Source organism: Elgaria multicarinata, chromosome 15, assembly GCF_023053635.1.
Source record: "Elgaria multicarinata webbii isolate HBS135686 ecotype San Diego chromosome 15, rElgMul1.1.pri, whole genome shotgun sequence".
Lineage (NCBI taxonomy): Eukaryota > Metazoa > Chordata > Lepidosauria > Squamata > Anguidae > Elgaria > Elgaria multicarinata.
The window spans coordinates 2,833,196-2,854,801 of record NC_086185.1 but is presented as its reverse complement, the minus strand read 5'-3'; the positions used below and the strand labels follow the sequence as shown (position 1 = coordinate 2,854,801).

Sequence of the window (21,606 nt, the reverse complement as noted above, 5' to 3'; positions counted from 1 at the left end):
AATCCAGACAAAGTTAAGGTCTTTTAGATCCATTGACTTCAATGGGAGAGCTAATCAAATGATACCAGTAGACTTCTAGAAATAACACATATGCTTAACGGCCCCCGGTTGAAATCAGTGGATCTGGGTCATGCACTCTCTCTCTTAATTCCTTTACTGTGGTCAAAGAAGCTTTATATAAAGGCCAGCCAACAACTGGAATAAAATATAACCAGAGCTGCATTTATGAAATCATGTTGGTTGATTCATATCACTGTCCAAGAAGACAGCACTTTTGTTACACTTTGTTCTTCCTTCCTTTTCAAACGAGGACTCAACATACTGTCTTTTCACTTTCATTCCATGCTTCTGACCTCATGTCTATCTGCTCTTTTCCCTTTGACTCTTCTACACACCTCCCTATGACATATTTCCTGGCCTTTCTGGAAGAGTTTACTCTTTCCCTGCACTGCCTTACTGATCTATATAATCTGTGTTTTTACCTTCTTGTCCCATGATTGGGGGGGGGGGAGAATCTACCCCTCTTTTTCAAATACCTTTTGCTTTTTTTCTTTAGCTGATGGCCCTCACAGTAATGTGTCTGTGAACCTCGTTGGGGGGAAATGTGTTGATCCATAATGTCATAAAAGGGACAAGGTGTGTTCCAGGGAACAATGGCATTTGTCAAACAGATGTTGTTCTGTTTTGAATAATGGAAGTTTTCGGAGCCCTTAAAAATCATTGTGGGGACAGTAGATTAAGTGTGTGTGTGTGTATTTGTACACACACACACACACACACACACACGATTCACTGGGCTGTAGCAGCTGCAAACTCCTTGTCTTGAGCAATGTAAAGAGTAGATGTAAGTAGAGAAGATGTTGCGGTTGTATTTGGCCCAGGTGCTCTTCAGGAGAAAAATCTACAGAGTTTCCTGCAGACTCTTATGTCTGTGAATCGTACTTCTGCACCCTGCTGAGGTATTCAACAGCAAACTCAGATCATGAAGTTGCTGAAAAATAGGGTCAGTAGGGTGAATTTGTGTAGAGCACATCAAAATCAAGACAGAAAGCACCATTGCCTCTGTTCCAAACAGGCAGTTTTTATATTTAATGCTCAGATAATTAGTTATATACCCATGGCAACTTAAGACTGTACATATATGCAATTCATATCCCATTGAATATCAGATGATACAGTCTTTTTGTTCTAGGATAAAACTAAGTATAATACAAACTTTTCATAGAATGTGGTTAAAAAAAGCAGCATCTCTCCTCCATTAACCAAAACCAAAGGCTTCAGAATTGCTCTTTTCTTACTTTACTGTTTTAAATCACAGAGAAGTTGAGGGAGAGGGGAGAACAAATTAATGTTTTATGCAGTAATTCACTCTGTGACAATGAAGGAAAAGGCAGGAGATTGACTTTTGAACCAATGTTATCGTATTTGTTTTAATATTAAGTTTCTCAGCCTTCCCCAATTAAGTGCCCTCCAGATGTTTTGGACTACAATTCCCATCATCCCTGATCATTGGCCATGCTGGCTGGTGCTGATGGGAGTTGAAGCCCAAAACATCTGGAGGGCACCAGGCTGGGGAAGGTTGAACTAGATCTTCAGGAGCCTGTACATCATGGGCTGCTTTCACAGAAACAGTTCATCTGAACGCATTTGGAAGACCCCTTCTTCCAGAAACTGAGTTAATGCCGGGTTAGGGAAGGGCTACAACACACCCCGTGATCTACCCATCACTGGAGGTAGATTCAAATCAACAGTTTCTTCCCAACACATGTTGATGTTTTGAATAGGGCGCTGTCCAGTGGTGTAGTGGAGCCGGGCCTTGCAGCGCTGACATCTTTTTATTAGCAGGGACACTAATGTCGTCTGCCACCACCACCACCTCAGTATCCCCTGTCCCGCCCACCTTCTCTTTCTTTTCCTTGAAGCTGTGCTGCAGCAGCAACAACAGATGTGCACAGGGGAAAGAGAAGTTCCTGACTATTGACTACGTTGTCTGGGACGGTTAGGCACCAGGTTGGGGAAGTGTGAGATGGGGTTTGTTCCTCTCTCCCGCCTCTCCATCATGCAGGCTCACAGCATACTGGAGCGCAAGGAACCATGGGGGATGTAGTCCTGACACAACCCTGCTCTCTGCCCCTCCCTCATAAACCTCCCCTAGCTTAGTTGACCACCTGGGTGCGGATAGTTTCTCCGCCAACCATCTGGCTGCCGCATCCCAGTTTTGTGGGCTGCCTTGGTTCATTCATTGTGGGCCACAGTTCTAGTCTTAAACAAAGCAGCAAAGCAGGGATAGTAAAAGCTGAATTACCCGGGTTGTTTTAAAACAAACAGCCACCAAATCGAAAGTCTTAGGGGTGATTACTTGGCTTTGTGATTTGTTTATCCTCACTCGAGGGAAATTTCGCTAATAATTCTGACAAAGGTTCCCTGCCTGTTTATAGCGCTTTGCTGTCATTTTCATTAACGGCAAATTGTTCAATATGATGCTAAACTGAACTATATTAGATCAGCTAGAAATCTTTGCAGGCTCTCAAAGGCTGGCCATTATATATTCAAAACAGGGACCTAATGTTTCAGAGTTTCATATTCTACTATAATTATATGGTTCAATGCAAGTGATTATATCTCTTCTTCAGTATCAGACTGAAAAGTTTTGGTTTGCTGGCTCCCTCGTAATTTACTGCCTAGGCATAATGGGCCAGCCTTGTGGAAAAAAAGATGATAAATGACGCTGGTGAGGATTCATAGATTTATTAAATTTCTATCAAACTGTGCAACAAAAAAAAATCTGCTTAAGTTAGAAATAGGCTCGAATTTTTTAATCAAAATTCATGAGTCCCTGCACTTGGTTCACTAGGTCCGAGGAAGGCTTGAATTGAAGACTGATTAAAGAAAATAAAAGGTTTATTTGAAGTAATTTTTCAATGACGGCTTTTAATTGGATGTTAAATCAAATTCTTATCTGCCTTTCTGCAGATAGCACATTATATAAAATACAGTTAGGGGCTTTACCACTGTAACTGATACACGGAATAACAATTGACTTCTCACTTCACACCGCAAGGAGAGAAGGGCGCAGATTGTCAACCTGTCAGAAATTAAGTATGTAAATTAGTGCCAAAGTTGAGGGATACGAATATGGTTTACAAGAGAGTTCTGAGTACTTCGGGGGGGGGGAGGGAGAGGGGAGGGGAAAATACTGGCTGCTTTTCTCCCTCAAGGTTAAGAATTGCTCTGCTTACGAGATCTCAGTCCTCTCTTTTTCTTTTATTTTTTTGCTGGTTTAAGGTGTTCAAATGGGGGAGACGTCTTTGGGGTCATCCGCTGTTTATTTTATTTTGTTACGTTTTCCTTCTCCTTAAAAACGTTGTAAAAAAAAGAGAGAGAGGGGAGGGGAAATAAAGTGTAGAGTCCTAATGCATACTTTCACAATAAATGCAGGAGTAAGCGATGGGGTACCCATGGGCACCAGTGCGCCCCTGGGCACCATTCTTGGTGCTCTAAACCTCCCAGTTGTTTTTCAGTGTGCCCACATCCCAGACAAACCCACCTCACACACAAGGAAAAGGCTTTGAGTTGGATCCAGATGGACAGAGCAACCCCAAAGTGTGCCAAAGGCCAAGCAAGGAACCATTACACCCTGCAGCAAGCTCTATGGATGTAGATTTAGTGCTAGTGGAAGGGGCTGCAACAGGAATTTCCATAGGTGTGTGTGGAAGGCCCCCCAAACTGGTCCACCAACCTACTTGTACTTATTTTCCATCTCATTGGTAGTTGGGCCAAAAAAGAAGATCACCAGGAAAGAGAATAATCAAGGACACCAATAAACATATGCTAATATACAAATTTAGAATGAACTGCTACAATTTAAAAAGAAATGCAATACCATTGTCTGTGACCAGGTGACCTGTGGTCCTGCTGTCCAGCTGCTGTTGACCAATAAATCTAAGTCTCCGGCTCTTCTTATTTTCTCTCTCTCTCTTTGAAACAAATGTGGAGTAGATAACCTTTCAAATAGAGGGGACCATTAAATAAAGGACTGTCTTCTTTAAAGTAGGGCATCGTGCCCACCAAACAAGTCCACAAACTACTCACTAGTCCAGACTAGTGGAGCTGTTGTACTTCTTTTTCCTCCCTTTGGTGTCAAAGCAAGGGGAAATAGAAGAAGAAAACCATGGGCAGAGACTGTGCTGTTCTATGTACACCTCCTGCCCTGACCACAGCAAAGCTTAGGAGATACTGGCCCCTCTGCAAAAGAATCTCACCATCATCATTTCCATTGTAGGATTGTTCTGTAAGTTAGTAGAACTTAGAGCACCGAGGTATCAATGGCACAAGTTAGTCATGACTCAAGGTCCATTTATTTCAATTGGAACTAAGCACAACTGAGCCTCCATCTAGCCTTACGTCCTTGGGTTTGTTTGTTTTTTCAAACTTTGCACTGACTTGTCTGCAAAAGGATCCCTATCGCAGAACCTCTGTGTAATTTTAAAGATTCTCAGTTATGTTCTAAAGTGCCCATTCAGTTCACGCAGGATATTGGCCTAATTCCATTACACCTCACCATTGACACTTATGAACTTAGATCATGTCCTCCAACCTGGCACCTTCCAGATGTGCTGGTTTACAACCCCCATCATGTTCATGCTGGCTGGTGATTGTGGGAGCTGTAGTCCAACATGTCTGGAGGGAACTAGGTTGGAGGAAGCTGCCGTACAACCTGCCCAATACTCTCCTGTGACTATGCATTGTAGAAGAGCTGTAGCTGTGGGCAAGGCATCTTTCAGGGAAGCTTATCCACCATTACTAATCTTCTCATTGAGAAGGACCTCCCGAAGAATTTCCAAGTAACCCAGCATGATCTGAAACACAGTTTGAAAAGCAATCTTCTTATAATCTCTCAGTGTGTCTATATGCATTATGAAATAGAGAAACATAATGCAGTCTGACCAGTAATCCCAAACTTGAAAACCTCTTCCCAATAAAGTAAGCCCACTATTCCAGTTGCAATATGAACACCTCCTAAACTCTGGTGAGCCAAAGATAAATCAGGTGGGTGGATCTTCGATCCCCTACAAATTGAGACCTCAGGGGATGTTTGTGAGTGATCAGGGTAAAACAAAACTAGAAAACATCCCGTGGAATAAAGAGATGAAGTCCCAGGATGTTTAAAAACTATATATCTGTGATTTTATTCCAAGAAATAGCCCTACGCATTTTGGCCCTCTTCAGGGGTCACTTTTGATATATAGGTATGCTTGCAGAGATCTCTGGGTCTCCAAGACGAATCCTGCAACGCATCATCACTCATACAGTGCCTGCAGCCTCGTGCAATCACACTATGAAAAAGCAGTTCCCATGACGCTGCAGCTACTTGCGAAAGAGGCTTCTCTGAAACCAATTTTTGACAATCAGAAGTTTAGATATCACTGGTAAACAATATAATTCTTCTGCTTACAAACTGTTTTCCAACTCTTTCAAGACCAGCACTGGGTCCAGGAGTATAATAATTCCAAATGTTTTCTGGATCATCTCATGGATTTCATACCAGATTGTTTTGCTTTGCTTTTAACTCAGGGGAAAGAGACAACAAATATAAAGCAAGTTACCTTTAACTTTATCACACCTCCAACACTTTAGCTGCCACTTCGGTTCTTATAACGCAAACTCAAGTTTTCAGCCAAAATGACTGAGCATCCTCTTTAGCCATCGGGAGCAGGGATCCACCAAGGCAGAGTGCGAGGAGAGATGCACATTGTTCAAAGGCTTGGTTGTTAGATATGTTCAAGAAATTGGGGGGGAAATGTGGCGTATGTAAAGCGTATTTGTTGTGGTTAATTCATAACCAGAGGAATATGTATTTCTGAATAATAATCATAATGGTCTGAAACACGGAATGGGGAGGAAGAACTGTGCCCCCTTTGCCTCCCCAGATGATATTCAAGGTTATTACGAGTAGGGGGGATGTTAATGCTGTTTCTAGTCTGTTGTTGTAATGTTATTTATTCTGTTCATTTAATGATTGGGTGAGTGTTGTTTTTACTTTTGATGTGGTTTTGTATCTTATTAATGGCTCTGAGCACCACTCAGTAGGGGAAAAGAGTGATAGGATGTTTAGTACAATAACATTAAAAGAAAGGGGGTGTCATATCATCTGCTGAAGAACCCTAGAGAGTTTATTATGGAAGGTAGGCATGTTGCAAAGGATTCTGGGGGATGTTCTAGGACGTGCATTCCATTCATCAGGGCCCTGGCCCTGGCCATCTCACTGTTGTTTTGCGTGAATTGAGTGTGAAATCTAGAACACACTCATTGCTCCCTGCAGCTGTGCTTTAGAGGGGGCCATTCATAGCAGAACTCTTCACTCCCATTGTTACTCTTCTCATTGAGGAATTCATGATAAGGTTCTAAGAGTTTCCCTTGAACACAGTTTGAAAAGCACTGGCTTGGGGAAAGTGCTATATAAATACTAAGGCCATAGCTAGACCTAAGGTTTATCCATGGATTGTCCAGGGGTCAAACCTGTTCATCTAGGTGACACACAGGGGATCCAGTGCTCAGGCAGGGGCGAACCCTGGATGATCCCAGGATAAACCTTAGGTCTAGCTGTGGCCTTAGTATGATCATAGGATCATAGAATAGTAGAGTTGGAAGGGGCCTAAAAGTCCATCGAGTCCAACCCCCTGCTCAATGCAGGAATCCACCCTAAAGCATCCCTGACAGATGGTTGTCCAGCTGCCTCTTGAATGCCTCTAGTGTAGGAGAGCCCACAACCTCCCTAGGGAACTGGTTCCATTGTCATACTGCTCTAACAGTCAGGAGGTTTTTCCTGATTGATCCTCTGTGGCCATGTACACATACCTATATTCCAGCTTCTCCTCCTTTTCTCATATGTTCCTCTTACTTTCCCACTCCCTCAAAGGTAATTTTTGTATGCTCGTTCAGTCATATTTCATCTCTGCTTAACTAGCACCTTACCAATTAGCAGTGACATTTCTGCCATGCAACTATTACAACTTACGTGCTGTCCAATATTCACTTCTTATATAGTGTTGCAGGATTGCTGTGCTTATTTTTGGAGGTGTGATCTGGGGAGGCTGTTCATTAATTTCACACAGAGGCATGAGATGGGGAAGGGGAGGGGAAATGAAATCCCAGCATGGCTACAGCTGAACTGTTTCTCTCCCTCCTGCCCTCTCCTCCTTCCCCTTTTTTCAAGCAGATTAATTTAGGAAGTAGAAGCTTTCACTGTTGGAACTTAACTGAATCGCTTTATAATCACATAGCTGAATATTATGATTATTGGTACATTAGTGAATTTGGGGTTTTTTTTAAACAAAAAACCCCCACCTCACTCCTGTAAATCTGTACAGGGTACGAATCCCATGAAAATGGCAACCACGGTTCCCTATCCCTGGATCACTAGCAAAGACTGGTAACATATCTAAATTTCAAAATACAAATGAATCAATGATGCCCTTATAACCTCATATGCACTTAAGTCAAGGTATTCTCTTCTGCTGCTGAGAGGGTTTTTTAGCATCACCTTAGTGCTAGTGAAGCCTGGGCTCCAGAGTTCACTTATGAATCATGTTTGGAGTTTTTCTGTAGTAGGGTCAACTTTCAGGAATGGTCAGCATCTGTCAGGATCAGACCTGTTTCAGGCTATCATTCGGAATCAGATTCTGAAACAGGACTACAAATTTACCAGCCAACAGAGGAGGCGGGGGAGGATGAATCTTCACTGAACTTTATCAGAGAGAATGCTAACAACTCAGAGTCTATGGGAACTCAGCTTTCCTCAGAGGGAAAAGGGACTTCAGAATGGACCAGTCTGAGAGTCCGCCACAGGCTTAAATGGGTGGAGCTAAAAGAAGGCAAGAAGCAGAGAAGCAATCCGCTTTGTTAGCTTCTTGCCAAAGATTTTTTCAGAAGAATCCTCCCTGAAGCAAAAGTGGCTCGGGGGGGGTGGGGGGGGAACTTTCCCTTTTGTTGGAAGGAAAATTGCCTAGTTTATTCAGCCAAGTTCTAGCCTAAAGAAAAGCTCCTAGTGTTCACACCTCCTTCAGGTGCAAAGAGATGTTTATTTGCTGAATAAAGTTTTGTGGATTGCTTAGCAGACCTCTTTATTGTCTTACATCGCAGCTGGAGGGCTGGAATCATGACAGCATCAGGTTTCAGGAACAGGAATAGAATAGCACCATGGGAAGCTCTGTGGTGCTGGGGCTGCAAGTGAGACAGGCTTGTCTGTATGTTGCTCCAACAAAGAGCAGAGCAGGGCTGAGACTTAAATAAGAGTGTAGCTAAATTTAGGCTGATTGGTCCCATCTCTGTATTGACTGAGAGTTGGTCTTTTGAAGGGGATTGGCATGCTTAAGCAATTTCAAGCTGTGATGATGTGGGAGTGGCTGTGGCATGATGGTACCCCTTTGGCCTCAGAGTTTGAGGGTGTTATTTAGGGATAGATGGCCTCACACTTGCCAAACCTCTGCCAGAAATAGTGTTTCAGTGATTGAACCTGGACCGTCCACATTCAAACATGTGCTCTCTCATTGAGCCATGTTTCCTCCAACTGCAGATTATTCATATGCAGCCGTGTGTTGATCTTCGTTCTTCTTAGGTTTTGTATATCAAACTGAGAACTTCAGACACTTATGCAGTGGGTACTGTTACTTGTATACCATAAATCAGAAGGCACAGCGCAGAAGTGGAATGTGCTAAGAGGAAGCTCAAAGGGTTTCTTCCTACCTTTGAGTTTGAGAAAGCTTGTTGTGAGATATGGAAACTGACACAACTTGTTTGCCCAAGCTACAAATGGGAGTTGGAGTTTTGCCCAAGAAGGCCAGTAATAAGATGATAGAGGTGGAAATCCTGCCAACAAATCTGTTAAGACCCAAGTCTCAGTGCAATCTTCTAGTATAAATTTGTGGGATACCAAAGTACATCATTTCTGGAATATTTGTAACTGTTCTCAAACCTCTCCTTTAGTAAATAACCATTTTCCTATTGCCCAATGCCTTTATGGATACAATTCATGGGGCAATCCTTTTTAACAGTTTGGAAGGAACACATTTGAGCCCTTGACCAGATACGGTTCTAATTATAGTGCTCATATTTTGCTGTTTTAATTGTCTTCCTGAATGGACTTTTGACATCCTGCCAAGAATGTGTCAGCAATTCCTTTTAATTGAATAAAGGACTTTTAGTCATCTCCACTATATTGGACGAGATCATAATTTTTGGCAGCATTTAAATCCATTCTTCCTTCCTTGCCTGCATTGTACTACAACTGTTCCCACGACATAGTCTTTTCTCCCTTCACATGGCTCTGACAGAACAGTCAGGCTGGGTCTTGAAATGCAGACAACTAAGAAATTCTGGCTAAGGGTTATTCCATGCCAGACGGGTGCCTGGGACAAATGCTCCATTTGCCCTATGGATGAGCAAGGCTTGTCCGTGAAGATGGATTCACTGTACTTCAGCCTTCCCTGACCTGGTGCCCTCCAGATGCCTTGGATCAAACACTTGGATCCCTTGTCCTACAAAGAAATGCTAAAGAGTTTCAGACTTCTTTAGTTCATAAAAAAATAACTACTGCTTTATAACATTCTAAATGGCCAAATTGGAATGAATCTAACTGTTGTATATGTCTTTTTAAGATCATGTTAATAAAATAATTAATATAAATGAACCATGGGGAAGAATTGAATAGAAAGAAATTATTTGAGATCTCACATAATATTAGAATTTGGGGATCTTCTAATGAAAATTCTTAGCAGTAAATTTAAAACGGGGGAAATGAAGTGCTGCTTTACACAATACTTTTATGGAACTCAAAACCACAAGACTGGGTGATGGCCTGTACCTTAAATGGTTTTTTAAACACAAATCCATGAGTGATAGATTTGTCAATGGCTATTAATTGTAATGTCTCAATGGATCTTCTATGTTCAGAGGCAAACTAGATCCTGAAAACAAGGTCTTGAAAGAACAAGCCTTCCTGTCCTAGTGGTGAACTTCCCAGAAGCATCTAGTGTGGTCCACTCTTGGACTAGGGATGCCGGACTATGGAAAGTCTTATTCTCATCCAGCAGGGCTCTTCTTCTGTTCTAATGCCTTGTGGGGTCAATGTGTAGTGTGCCTCTTCTTCTTTGATGCATAACCTTGGTTGGCTGGTGAGCAGAGTGCACTACTTATTGTTACAGGCACACAGATTAATTGGAAGGATCACTTCCCAGATTGACCGGTTAATCTGATCATGATGATGACTAAAGTTTATTAATTGCCGTCTAATTTGCTGTTGTCAAAAGAACGCTGATCTCTATTCACATTAGTCGGAGTTCCAGACAATTCCAACAGCAACATACTTAGCCAATTATCTCGAGTTGTTACGAGCATATTACTACTTCTTCTCCCCTCCACCCCTTTTAAAGCAGTTGTGTGCTGTGCCAATGGCTAATTATGATTTTAAACTTCAAGGGAATGTTTCCGGTTGCTGAAAGTTCCCCCATCGCAGCCTTTGGACTGACATAGTGGATTAGTCGAGATTTAAACCAGTGACCTCCAAGCTCTGGCTACTGTCATCTTGCTTCTTACAAAGCACAACAGGGCTGTCTCTGCTCAGGTTACTCTAAATCACAAGTTGATGAGAGGTGGCAGGTTCTGCAACAGAGTTTGATTTCTGCCTCCCTGGGCCAAATTCTTCCATATAAAGGCTACAGGAGGTCATTTTGTGTGTCCAGAACCAGTGAACTGAGATCACAGTAATATTGGACAAGAAGTGTGTGTGTGTGTGTGTGTGTGTGTGTGTGTGTGTGTGTGTGTTTCTTTTATTTGGCAAGTGAAACTGCCTGGAGATATACTTTTGTTCATAGCTCTACATAGTAAGATCAAATAAACCTACGGAATTGAGACCTAGCTCTCAGATGGACTGTCTCAAACCTTGATAATATATGCTTATTGAATTCCTTTGCTTTGATTGTTATGTTTTGTCATTCATGATAATTATACTATGAACCTGAACAAGAAAACTAATGAAAATATTTTAAAAACTGTTTTAAAATAAAAACCAGATGCTATGTTTGAAAAGCATTAATTGTGTATCCAGTCCAGTCAACTGATTGATTGGTTAAAGGCAGATGTGTACATTTGAATTTAAGTCCCATTTAAATGGTTCTTGTCTCATGCAAAATAAGATTTGAGTGCCAGGATATGTCCCAGGCCTTACCTAGACCTAAGGTTTATCCCGGGATGGTCCCGGAGTCATCCCTGCCTGCTCCTGGGATATCCTGTGTGTCATTTACATGAACAGGGATGACCCCGGGACAATCCCGGGATAAACCTTAGGTCTAGCTAAGGCCCCAGTTTTAACTATGCTCTGCCACCATATGGAGAATCACCTGCAGGCTACACATTAACATGTGACTTCAATTCCCCCCCAGTCATGACAAAGAGGTTAAATTTCTCGATCCACTAAATGACTGTGCTGTAGGAAGGGTGGTGACTCTGGATTTAATCCTAAACTGTGCCACCCACGACCTAGTGAGAGATATGAGTGTTGTTGAAATGGTGGCCAAGGTGATATCAGATTCTATATATATTTGCCAGGAAAGTCCGACACATTCACCTTTAACTTAAAAAGAGAAAGCTTCTCTAAAATGAGGGAATTGGAAAAACGGAAGTTGGGTTAAATCGCTGCAAAATATGTGGAGGTTACTCAAAACCACAATAATAGAAGCTCAACTGGAATACATACCACAGTTTAGGAAAAGTAACACCAGAACCTAGAGGTCACCACCATGGTTAATGAGCATAGTCAAGAAAGCTATAGAAGAATAGAAGGCTTCTTTCACAAAATGGAAGTCTTGCCCAAATGAGGAGAACAAAAAGGATCACAAACATGCACAAAGGAAATGCAAGCAGACAATAGGAGATGCAAAAAAGCTTCTTGAGGAGCATATTACTACAACATAAGTTATTTACACCAGAAGTAGGAAATCAGCTAAGGAGGCAGTTGGATAACAACAGAGTTAAAGGAGTACTAAAGTTGGATGAAGACATTGCAGAGAAGATGAATGAATCCTTTTAGTTTGTCTACACTGAAGAAATACCTATGCCTAAACTGATGTTTTCACCAGGGAGTCTGAGGATCTGAGGAAAATAGTGATGACAAAATATGAAGTTCTCAAACTTAACTTCAAATTTAAAGATAATGAATCACCAGGCCCGGATGGTATCAATCGTAGAGTTCTTAAAGAACTCAAGTGTGAAATAGCTGATTAACAACATGTTGTTAAGATCAACCTCTGTACCACAGGAATGGAGAATAGCCAATCTAACACCAATATTTTGTGAACCGCCCAGAGAGTTCTGGCTATTGGGCGGTATAGAAATGTAATTAATAATAAATAAATAAATTTAAAAAGGAAGCCAGGAGGATCTAGGAAATTACAGGCCAGTTACCTTAACATCTGTTCTGGGTAAAGATAACATTACTAAGCATAAAGACAAGCCCTGCTAGGGGAAAATTATCAACATGGCTTCTTCAAAGATAAATCCTGTCTCACTAACTCATTCAGCTTTAGAAAAAATAAATGGCTCCTAAAAAGAAATTCAAAGGAGATTTTTTTTTCAGAGAAATTCTCACGAGTTCTGTTCAGGGTCTTTGTGCTTACCTTACTTATGAGGTGGCCGAGGAATGTATATGACTGCCCTGTCTTTCATTGTTTGAGACAAGCTGTATCCACAATCACCCCTCAGAAATATGATTAATTTGGAACATCTTGGAGAAGGTGCTGAACCCTAATGTATGACAACTAGAGTTCAGCCAAAATTAGTCGGAAGACATTTTTCTCACAAAATATCTTGCGAACTTTCTTTTCTTACAACAGTAGTAATAACAGGCCACTTAGCAGAATTTACCCACATTTTCTTCCTCATGCTTTGGTGGGTTCTGTATTCTGGAGAATGCAAAATGGGGGCCAGTCTGCCCACACAGTCTCCCCATTTTCATTTGCGCTTAGCTTTAGTTGTGCTATATGGGATCACCCCCATCCAGCCCCAGGTAGTATTTGTCAATTCTTGTTGGGAAGTTTCACATTTCATCAGGCATTTTGTTGCATTCTTGAAACAGAGCAGCATTCTGGAAACGGAGCAGTCGCTGAGTTTGAACCACCATTTAACCGAATCAGCCTTTTTAAAAAGACTCTCAATCCATCCCTTCATCAAGTAACCAATAAATAAATGCATTCTCTCAGTCGTAATAGCTGGGCTTCTACAGAGTCAGGGAAGGTTTGAGCAAGAGAGATGGTTATTGCGTTTCAGGTTTGTTTTGAACATCATTAGCTCTCCCTTTGACGTTTCAGCTGCTCTTCTACCTATGGGGTAATATCATCCTCCCTTTTCAATTCACTCAGTTTTGAGGCATGCAAAGTTCACACTTCCTCGGGATCAATTAGAGCAACAGGTTTTGCCTGCTCACTCTGTTTTTCAAGAAGTTCGCCAATTTTAACATTTGACTGGCAGTTGCATAACCTGTAGATTAGTAGGCTGAAATATTAATTCATTTGGAGCAGGGCAGGCTGTCTACTGACGAGCCCTGCAGAAACCCTGCTCAAGTTCCCTTCCCCCCCCCCCTCAGTGCTGCAGAAATGCTCCATTGTTATGATAAAATACAGTTGTATTTTATCATAACAACGCCAGCAGAAATGGAATATATCATTAGAACAAAGAGGACATAAATCAAATTAATCTTCAATGGACAGGAATATTTGCATTTATATCAGTTAGTGCAAAGTCAGGCCAAATCAGACATGAGAAGCAGGTGAGGCCATTGCCGCCTCCCGTGTGTCAGTCAGCATCATGCGACTCTCAACGGCATTTGATGAAGCCTAAATTTGTGTGGCAATGTCCTACCTTTGGTGAATGCCATTTTGCCATAGAGCGATGCAGAGAGAAGTTACTTCAGTTATTTCATTTCATGTAGTTCTTTAAAATATTGATATGCCACTTTTCTATTGGAATTTCTTAAACAGCTCACAACAAACTTTATCCGCAAATAGACCTTGAGTTCTAGTCTTAAGTGAGAGACAGAAATAGGGTACCTTTCTCTCTAGGGCCTTAACTCCATAATGAAGACCCCTTTCAAAAAACTAATATCAAGACAGAAGTTGACGGACTACCCAGAGCTCTGTAGACATGGCTTAATTTACCTCCCAGTATTCACCTGTGTTATACTGAGTCTAACCACTGGTCCATCTAACCAAGTATTGTCAATAACGATTGATAGTGGCTCTCCAAGGTTTCAGCCAGGATTTTTTTCCAGCCCTACCTGGAGAAGACGGGGATCGAACCTGTAGCCTTCTGCATGCAAAACATCTGCTCCACCATTGAGCTACAGCCCCTTCCAACTTTCCATGGAACCTGCTGCCTCCCTTCTTCTTTGATCTGCTTCCTGCTGAATAAGGATGTGAGTGACCACCACCAGCTGGGCCATCTTCATTTCATCCTACTTTTCTTTCGCATTGCTCAGGTATAACCAGGGTCACAACCTCATTTGGACACCTGTGTGTGTGTGTGTGTGTGTGTGTGTGTGTGTGTGTGTCTCCTGTGTTTCCATAAACACTGTGCTTCCCCAGTGCATCATTTAATTGAGCAGAAGAGCTCTGGTTGACCCCTGTTGTGCACCAGGTCAGTCCAAAGGTAACATTGTCATGATCCGGTTGCCTTCAGTGACTAGGAGGCGCAGTGGGTAAGCTGCCCTGTTTTCTGCTCAATTAACTCATGCTCAGGGGGAGGGCTGAGGGGGCTGGAGCGCCCTCAGGCTGTTGTGACTTAGGTTGGCTGAATCTGGGTCACACATTGCAGCATGAAAGTACCAGTAGGGGGTGCTTCTGGTATCATGTTCCTGTGCTTATGGTTTAAACATCTATATGAAGAAATGGTTAGGAGAGGGCCAGAATGATGCAGCTTTACAAGAAAGTTTGCCACCTGGAGAATCTTCTTATTTTTATGTTACCACATGCCTCCATAGACCAGGAGATTATTTCACTTGGCAGACCAATATAAACATCAGCAACTCTTTAAAATGGCAACCTGAGTTTGCAGGTATAAAAGGACTTTGTAACTTGGTCACTTACATGTAGTTCATGCTTTCAAATGTGAAAGGAACAGCACTTGGTCAGGCTATAATAATTGCATCTTAGCTCATTCGGTACCTCTGGAGTTGTTGTTATATAGCTCTCTGGGCGGTTTACAAAAGTTAAAAACAGTGAACATTAAAAAGAAATATACAAAATTTAAAACCATAAAACCATACAAACAAAAACAGACAATATCCATTTAAAAACAACTATTCTGGGGTCAGTTAAGAAACTCAGCATATCCTGTTAAATGCTGTTAAATGCCTGGGTGTTAGTTTGGTTGTCCAAATTAACACATTCTTTTCTTTTGTGCCCAATGAGGCTAGAATTGGTGTTTAATGTCAACATACTAACAGCGCCTGCCTTTATTAGGTGTGTGTATTTTAAGTGACCTTTGCTTTCCAGGCATTGGGAATCTAGGAAGTTCCACACTATCCTTGTTGCCCCAAATCTGGTGGTGCTGGTGGTGTATTTTGCTGCAATTATGGACATGGGAACGTGCCATGTAATCTAAACCAAGATAGACCGGTCCCTGCCGCCAGGAGCTTACAGACTAATTCCATAAGGATGTTATAAAGCATTATTAAAAACATAAAACCCAAAACTAGGGACAGGGTGTTCAAGGAGGGGCTCAAAATGCAAACTTCCCCCTCCCTCAAATAAGGCAGCCCAAATTCAGGTTCAGTCAAGCTTCGTTTCAGCTTGCCCTGACTCAAATTTGGGCTTGTGCCCCACCACCATCATTTGCAGCCAGAGACACCATGGCCAAGAGTGTAGAGCTAGGGTCCAGTAAGTGAGGCCCATCTTACTTACAAGACCAGTGAGCCCCAACTGCTCAACACTGCCAAGGAGAGGCCCTGAATGGAGCTGTTAATAATAGGAACCCTGAATAGGTTTGTTTGTGTCTTCAGTGAAGACACACACACACACACACAAATCAAGATACTTCAAGTGCTCAATTAGAACACTCAAATCATCTACCCTTCAGAAGATGACCTTTTTAGACCATAATGAATTCAAGGAATTCCATATCACATCTCTTTGGAGCCAAGGTTTTCATAATGTGAAAGGTTAAGAGAAGAGAAATCAGACTTCCCAGTTCATAGATGCTCACTTGCTCTTGCTTCTACCGCTAGCCATGTTGTCCCAAACTTACAACTTTTACAAAGGAAAAAAAGGCAAGTGATGTAGCGGGGTCTTGGGAATACACCACTATGATAGCTTAGCATGCTGTCAGAAGAGAGCTTGTCAGATGCTTCTATTGTACTGGGATGTGATTTTTACTACCAAGTACGATTAGGGAAATGATTCATGTATTGTGCACAGTTGAAAAGGAGGGTAATTTGAGGTAACAGAGAGGATTTTCAATGCCAAAACAATAATGATAATTCATCCGGTGGTAAGGAATTGTTATGACACGTTTTCTATTATTAATCTGGTTAGAGGGTCTAGGTTAAATGACTGCAGTCGATTAAAAGATATACAGATGGGGAAAGCATTCTATATTTATTACCTGCTTAAAGAAAAGCAAATTTAGTCGAGACAAATCGCATCATGGAAGAGCGCACCAAGTGTGATTTAAAGAGCACCTTTCATGGGAACATCCCATTTTAATGAGAAAACGAAATACACCCTCTTTATGAATGCATATATGCAATTCCAGGTAAAACGCCAGAGCATCAAGCAGGATTTGCAGCCAAGATAGAGCTAAAATACTTGTAATGGCCCAGGCTGTTAGGCAGGTTTATGGTTAGTTTTACACATGCGTGCCACCAGTCGTAGTGTTAAAGGAAGCAAACCCATGCAGATATATAAGTGTTCCCAAAGCTGAGCATTTGGACCCAATATCTCGCACATTCGTGTGTGAAGAAAGCAGTACTGTGACAGAAGTCCTATTTTTGTTAAGATTTGTACTTGCTGGTTGCTTGTGGCAAGTGAGAATCACCTTGAAGTGACTAGGCTGGAAAGCTCTTCTATACCACCATAGAGTTCCAACATCCAATCCTCCCAAATTTTCCACATTCCTCCTCAACTGAGGAACCCCTAATCATCTAGCACTGAGGTCCAGAGGACCCTGGTGCATGTTCTAGGACACGACAGAGGTCAAGCTTCCAGGATCTAATTTGGTCGTGGTGTTTACAAGAACTCTGAGATCCACCAACTGAAGTCACCTACAAAATAAGGAGTGGGAGATGGGTGGAGGCTGATGCAAAAGGCAGAACCGGTTACCTACTGTTCCCAATAAGGCATATTCTAGGAAGACTTTCATTCCATATATACATCCGGGTTGGTACAGACTGGGGATTCTAAGAGCAGTAATCAGGAAAAATAACCAGACGCTTTGGCAGCATTATCTTAACAGAGGCAAATTGTTCAGACTGAAGAGCATCTCTGAAGCTTGAACTTTTATAAGGCCTGGTGGGAAAGGATTGGCCCTTGGGGATCAGCTGACAATACTCAGGCAGACTGGTACTGCAGCCTGTATGGCACCCTAGAGCCATTGAGTTCAGCACAAGAGGCAGAGGAGATAAATCTCTGTAGCCTGATTGCCGAAACCTCCAGATCAAGATGCCACTCTGGTTGCATCTTACAAGATGTCCAAGGCAAGATCCGTGACATAATAGAACGTAGGACCCCTCCGCCTACTTGCACCCAACAAACGCAAGTGGTTCTTATTAACATAAAGCTTTGTGGGGTGGAATGACGCCCCTTTGACATCCATAAAAGTCTAGAAGCTGTCTGTACTTCAGAATAAAGATCATAGAATCATAGAATAGCAGAGTTGGAAGGGGCCTACAAGGCCATCGAGTCCAACCCCCTGCTCAATGCAGGAATCCACCCTAAAGCATCCCTGACAGATGGTTGTCCAGCTGCCTCTTGAAGGCCTCTTGAACCAGCTGCCTCTTGAAGGCCAATGACCTCTATTTAAGGTGTGAGGTTAAAAAATTTGGAGCAAAGAAGGATGTAGTTTTCCAACCACTGGTTTCCTCATAGCCTTTTGTTTCTTTTCTTTTCTCTTTTTTTGGGGGGGAAAGTTAACATTCTTGCTCAATTCGAGGGTGCATTGCACTGGAACGAACACCGGGGTTAATGCACCGACATTTTGTTTTTTTGCTTGGGCAACCTGCAATACAGGACAAATATCAGTTAGGTTAATTTAATCTCTGGCAACCCTGATTGTATCCCTTAAGGCAACATTAGATGGGACTTCGTTACAGTATTTTGCAAATCAAATTAAAGACTCTTATGTTAATAGATTTTAGAATGAGCTGACACATCTTTTGCTTAGAGTTAGCCTCCCTAAGGGCCACAGCAGGGCTTTATGAAGGGAAGATGTGAAATTCCATCTGCCCTCTAAAAAGGGAGACTTTAAAACAAAAATACAACCAGATCCTATCCTGGCATGAACTGGCATTGTTCTGTAGGAACCAGTGGATAATACCGGCTGTAGATTTTCCTTTGGAAGAGAAATCTTAAATGTTTCAGCAAAATAAATGTGTCTTGGTCCTGGGATTGTAGCACTTCAGAGTACAGATGACTGAATGATCCCCAGGTTGCTTTTTTAAAAAATCATCCCCTGCTAGAAGAAAGCTAGCATCTCAGAGTGGGTGGTTTTCAAGGAGCTTCCTCCCAGACATGGTATTTCTGAATATGGAGATCCAAAGCTCTCCAAATCCCTCGAAGTGTACTTGCTTTCAGTCCCAGGAGCCAAATTTGGCCTGCCTGGCATCACAACCTGAGATTCCCCAGAGGGTCACACCCTCTACCCCTGGCCCGCCCTCTTTTCCCCAAGCTTGGTGGTTTCCCAGGTATTGTGCAGGATCTTTTCCCCATCATAAAAGGTTGAAATGTTTCTCTTAAGGCTCATTTACTGGCAGTAAAAGCATTAAGACAAACGACGTTAGTCATGTCCCGTTTCCCTTGGGCCCCCACACTCCTGGGACGAAAGAGCTCCTCCAGAATGGAAGTCCGCTCTCAGGCTAAAAGAGGTTCAAGGCCACTAATCTCAAGCACTGGTAATCAGCCGGTGGGTCAGGACCCCTTCCTGAGTTGCAGACTGACATAAGGGAGGTCTAACCAGCAGCACTAGCACCGTACAGATGTGATTTTTTAAATCATTTTTTATCTCTGCCACCTTACAGGACAAAACATCTTCATCCAATAAAACTAAACCATTAAGGCTGCAATCCTAGGCACTCAGGTAAGCCCCACTGAAGCCAGGGGGATCTTACATCTAAGAAAACTTGCATAGGATTGCCCTGCAAAACATCAGTTTAGAATCCATTTCATGGCCCATCACAATACTCACAGGAAACTAATGGGAGGGGGAGTTAGACTAATAAGAAGAATAAAAATAAAAAGCAGGGACAACGTATTAAATAATATAGAATTCAGCCCAACATCTCAAGTAAAAGCAGCTTGAAACAGATGTGCTTTACGGACTCGTTGAAAACAAAAATCCAGTTGAGCCAGATGCATATCCCTTGCATGAGCAATGTCAAGGGCAGGCATGGGCAGGCCGTTGCCAAGAGTGCCACCCCCCAGCCCCTGCAAGGATCTGTGGTCAAGATGTCCCTCCACCATTGCAACCTGATTGTCTCCTTGCCTCCCACTTGCCCAGACAACAGGAGTGGTGGTGAGAAGGGGGACAAGTAGATGCCATTGGCTACTTGCTCTCTGTCTGTCAAGTGAGCAAGTGGTAGCAATGAGGAGAAACAGCATAGAATCCTATAATAGCAGAGTTAGAAGGAGCCTACAAGGCCATCGAGTCCAACCCCCTGCTCAATGCAGGAATCCACCCTAAAGCATAGTAATAGCATAGACTCATAATAGTAATAGCATAGAATCATAGAATTGTAGAGTTGGAAGGGGCCTATAAGGCCCTCGAGTCCACCTCCCTGCTCAATGCACGAATCCAGTTTGTGACAATGGCAGTTGAGAAGGATCTCATGCTGAAGGGTCTTCAAAACCATGGAGCCGGCACTAATCCCTTGGAAAGGCATTCCGCATATATGGGGCCACATTTGGTAAAAAGTCAAGAAGTGCATCCCAAAATGCAGGTTTGGGCTAAAGGTGGGTCCAGGTTCGAGCAACTAACTTCCAAGGACGTTCTCAATCAGTCTTTAAAGACTATGATGGGAAATGTTGAAGAAGCTGGTACCATTCATACTCTGGACCCAAAATTGCTATTCACGGCCAAAACAAGCATCTTGAACAATGCCCGAGGGGATCAGAGGTGTGGGAGCATAAAGAGTTACAGTGTCGATCTCCATTAGTTAGCAAGAGCCTTGAAACCACAACAGAAAGCAAAGATTTCAAGTTTATCTGAAAAAGACGCCTGCAGAATTCATGCTAGATTGCCTAGAGCCATGAGGTTATTGGCCCCACAAATGAGTTTTTTGACCCATAATAGGCTTCAGCTTGATTTAATAGGTCACATTTCACTGCCTTTATGGACATCCTTACATCTTCTTTGCAGGGTAATTATCTTTACACACATCTGATGTGGCAATGTAATTGACTCCTGCTTTTGTACAGTTATAGGTTAATGAACCAAACTGATGGAGAGTTTTTAAGCTTTTTCAGGCAGCCAAAATAAAACTGTATCGTTCATGGTTTGGTTTGGTTTGGTTTGGTTTACAAATTGAAGGAGTGGATTCAGACTTCACTCCTTGGGTGCTCTAAGTGAAGTCAGCTAATTAGTTACTTTTCCAAGATTTCAACTTCAGCCCAGCATTACGATGTACTCTCAAAGCACCTGACTTCTTAAAAAGGAGTCCATCTGTCAATGGATACATGCCAATGCACCGTACTTCATCAGTTCTAGGACCAGTAGAGGAGACACGGGAGATCCATGATCGGCTGAAATTGGACTAGTGCCATGGAGCTGGAAATGGCATTCCTTTCTTACATGCCCCATTTTCCAACTAGAATCTTCTCTTTCAGCTGCTAATACATTCAGTGGAGTGAGAGGGGAGGGAGAAGACAGGTACAAAATTAGTCCCTCTATACCCCCCACCCCCCAAGCAGGTATAAGGAAGCATAACACTGGATCTCTAAAAACCATGTTTAGAGTACGGATGCATGAGAGTTTAGTTTTGCTCACAAAACATCTGAAGCTCTGAATGCTAGTGCAAGCATGTGACCCCTGAAAATATTAATTACCAAACTTGGGTGCTCTTGTTTGTCTCATTCCCAGTTCAATTCCCCTCCCTCCCCAGTGGAGCAGCCTGTATCTCTTCCTCACTGCAGTCATCCTCAGGGCAGCATGGCGGCCCTTGTTTGGGTTTCTTGACAAACAGGTATTCTGATCTGGTATATTCCCTATGTTAAGGTGACCCTATGAAAAGGAGGACAGGGCTCTTGTGTCTTTAAGAGTTGTATTGAAAAGGAAATTTCAGCAGGTGTTATTTGTATATATGGGGAACCTGGTGAAATTTCCTCTTCATCACAACAGTTAAAGGTGCAG

The 21,606-nt window shown here is 42.4% G+C and overlaps 1 protein-coding gene across 1 annotated transcript in view; it reads left to right on the top strand.

The window, feature by feature from the left end:
- AFF2 (ALF transcription elongation factor 2) overlaps positions 1–21,606 on the top strand; it is a 392,460-nt gene that overhangs the window by 184,866 nt on the left and 185,988 nt on the right. The window lies entirely within an intron of this gene.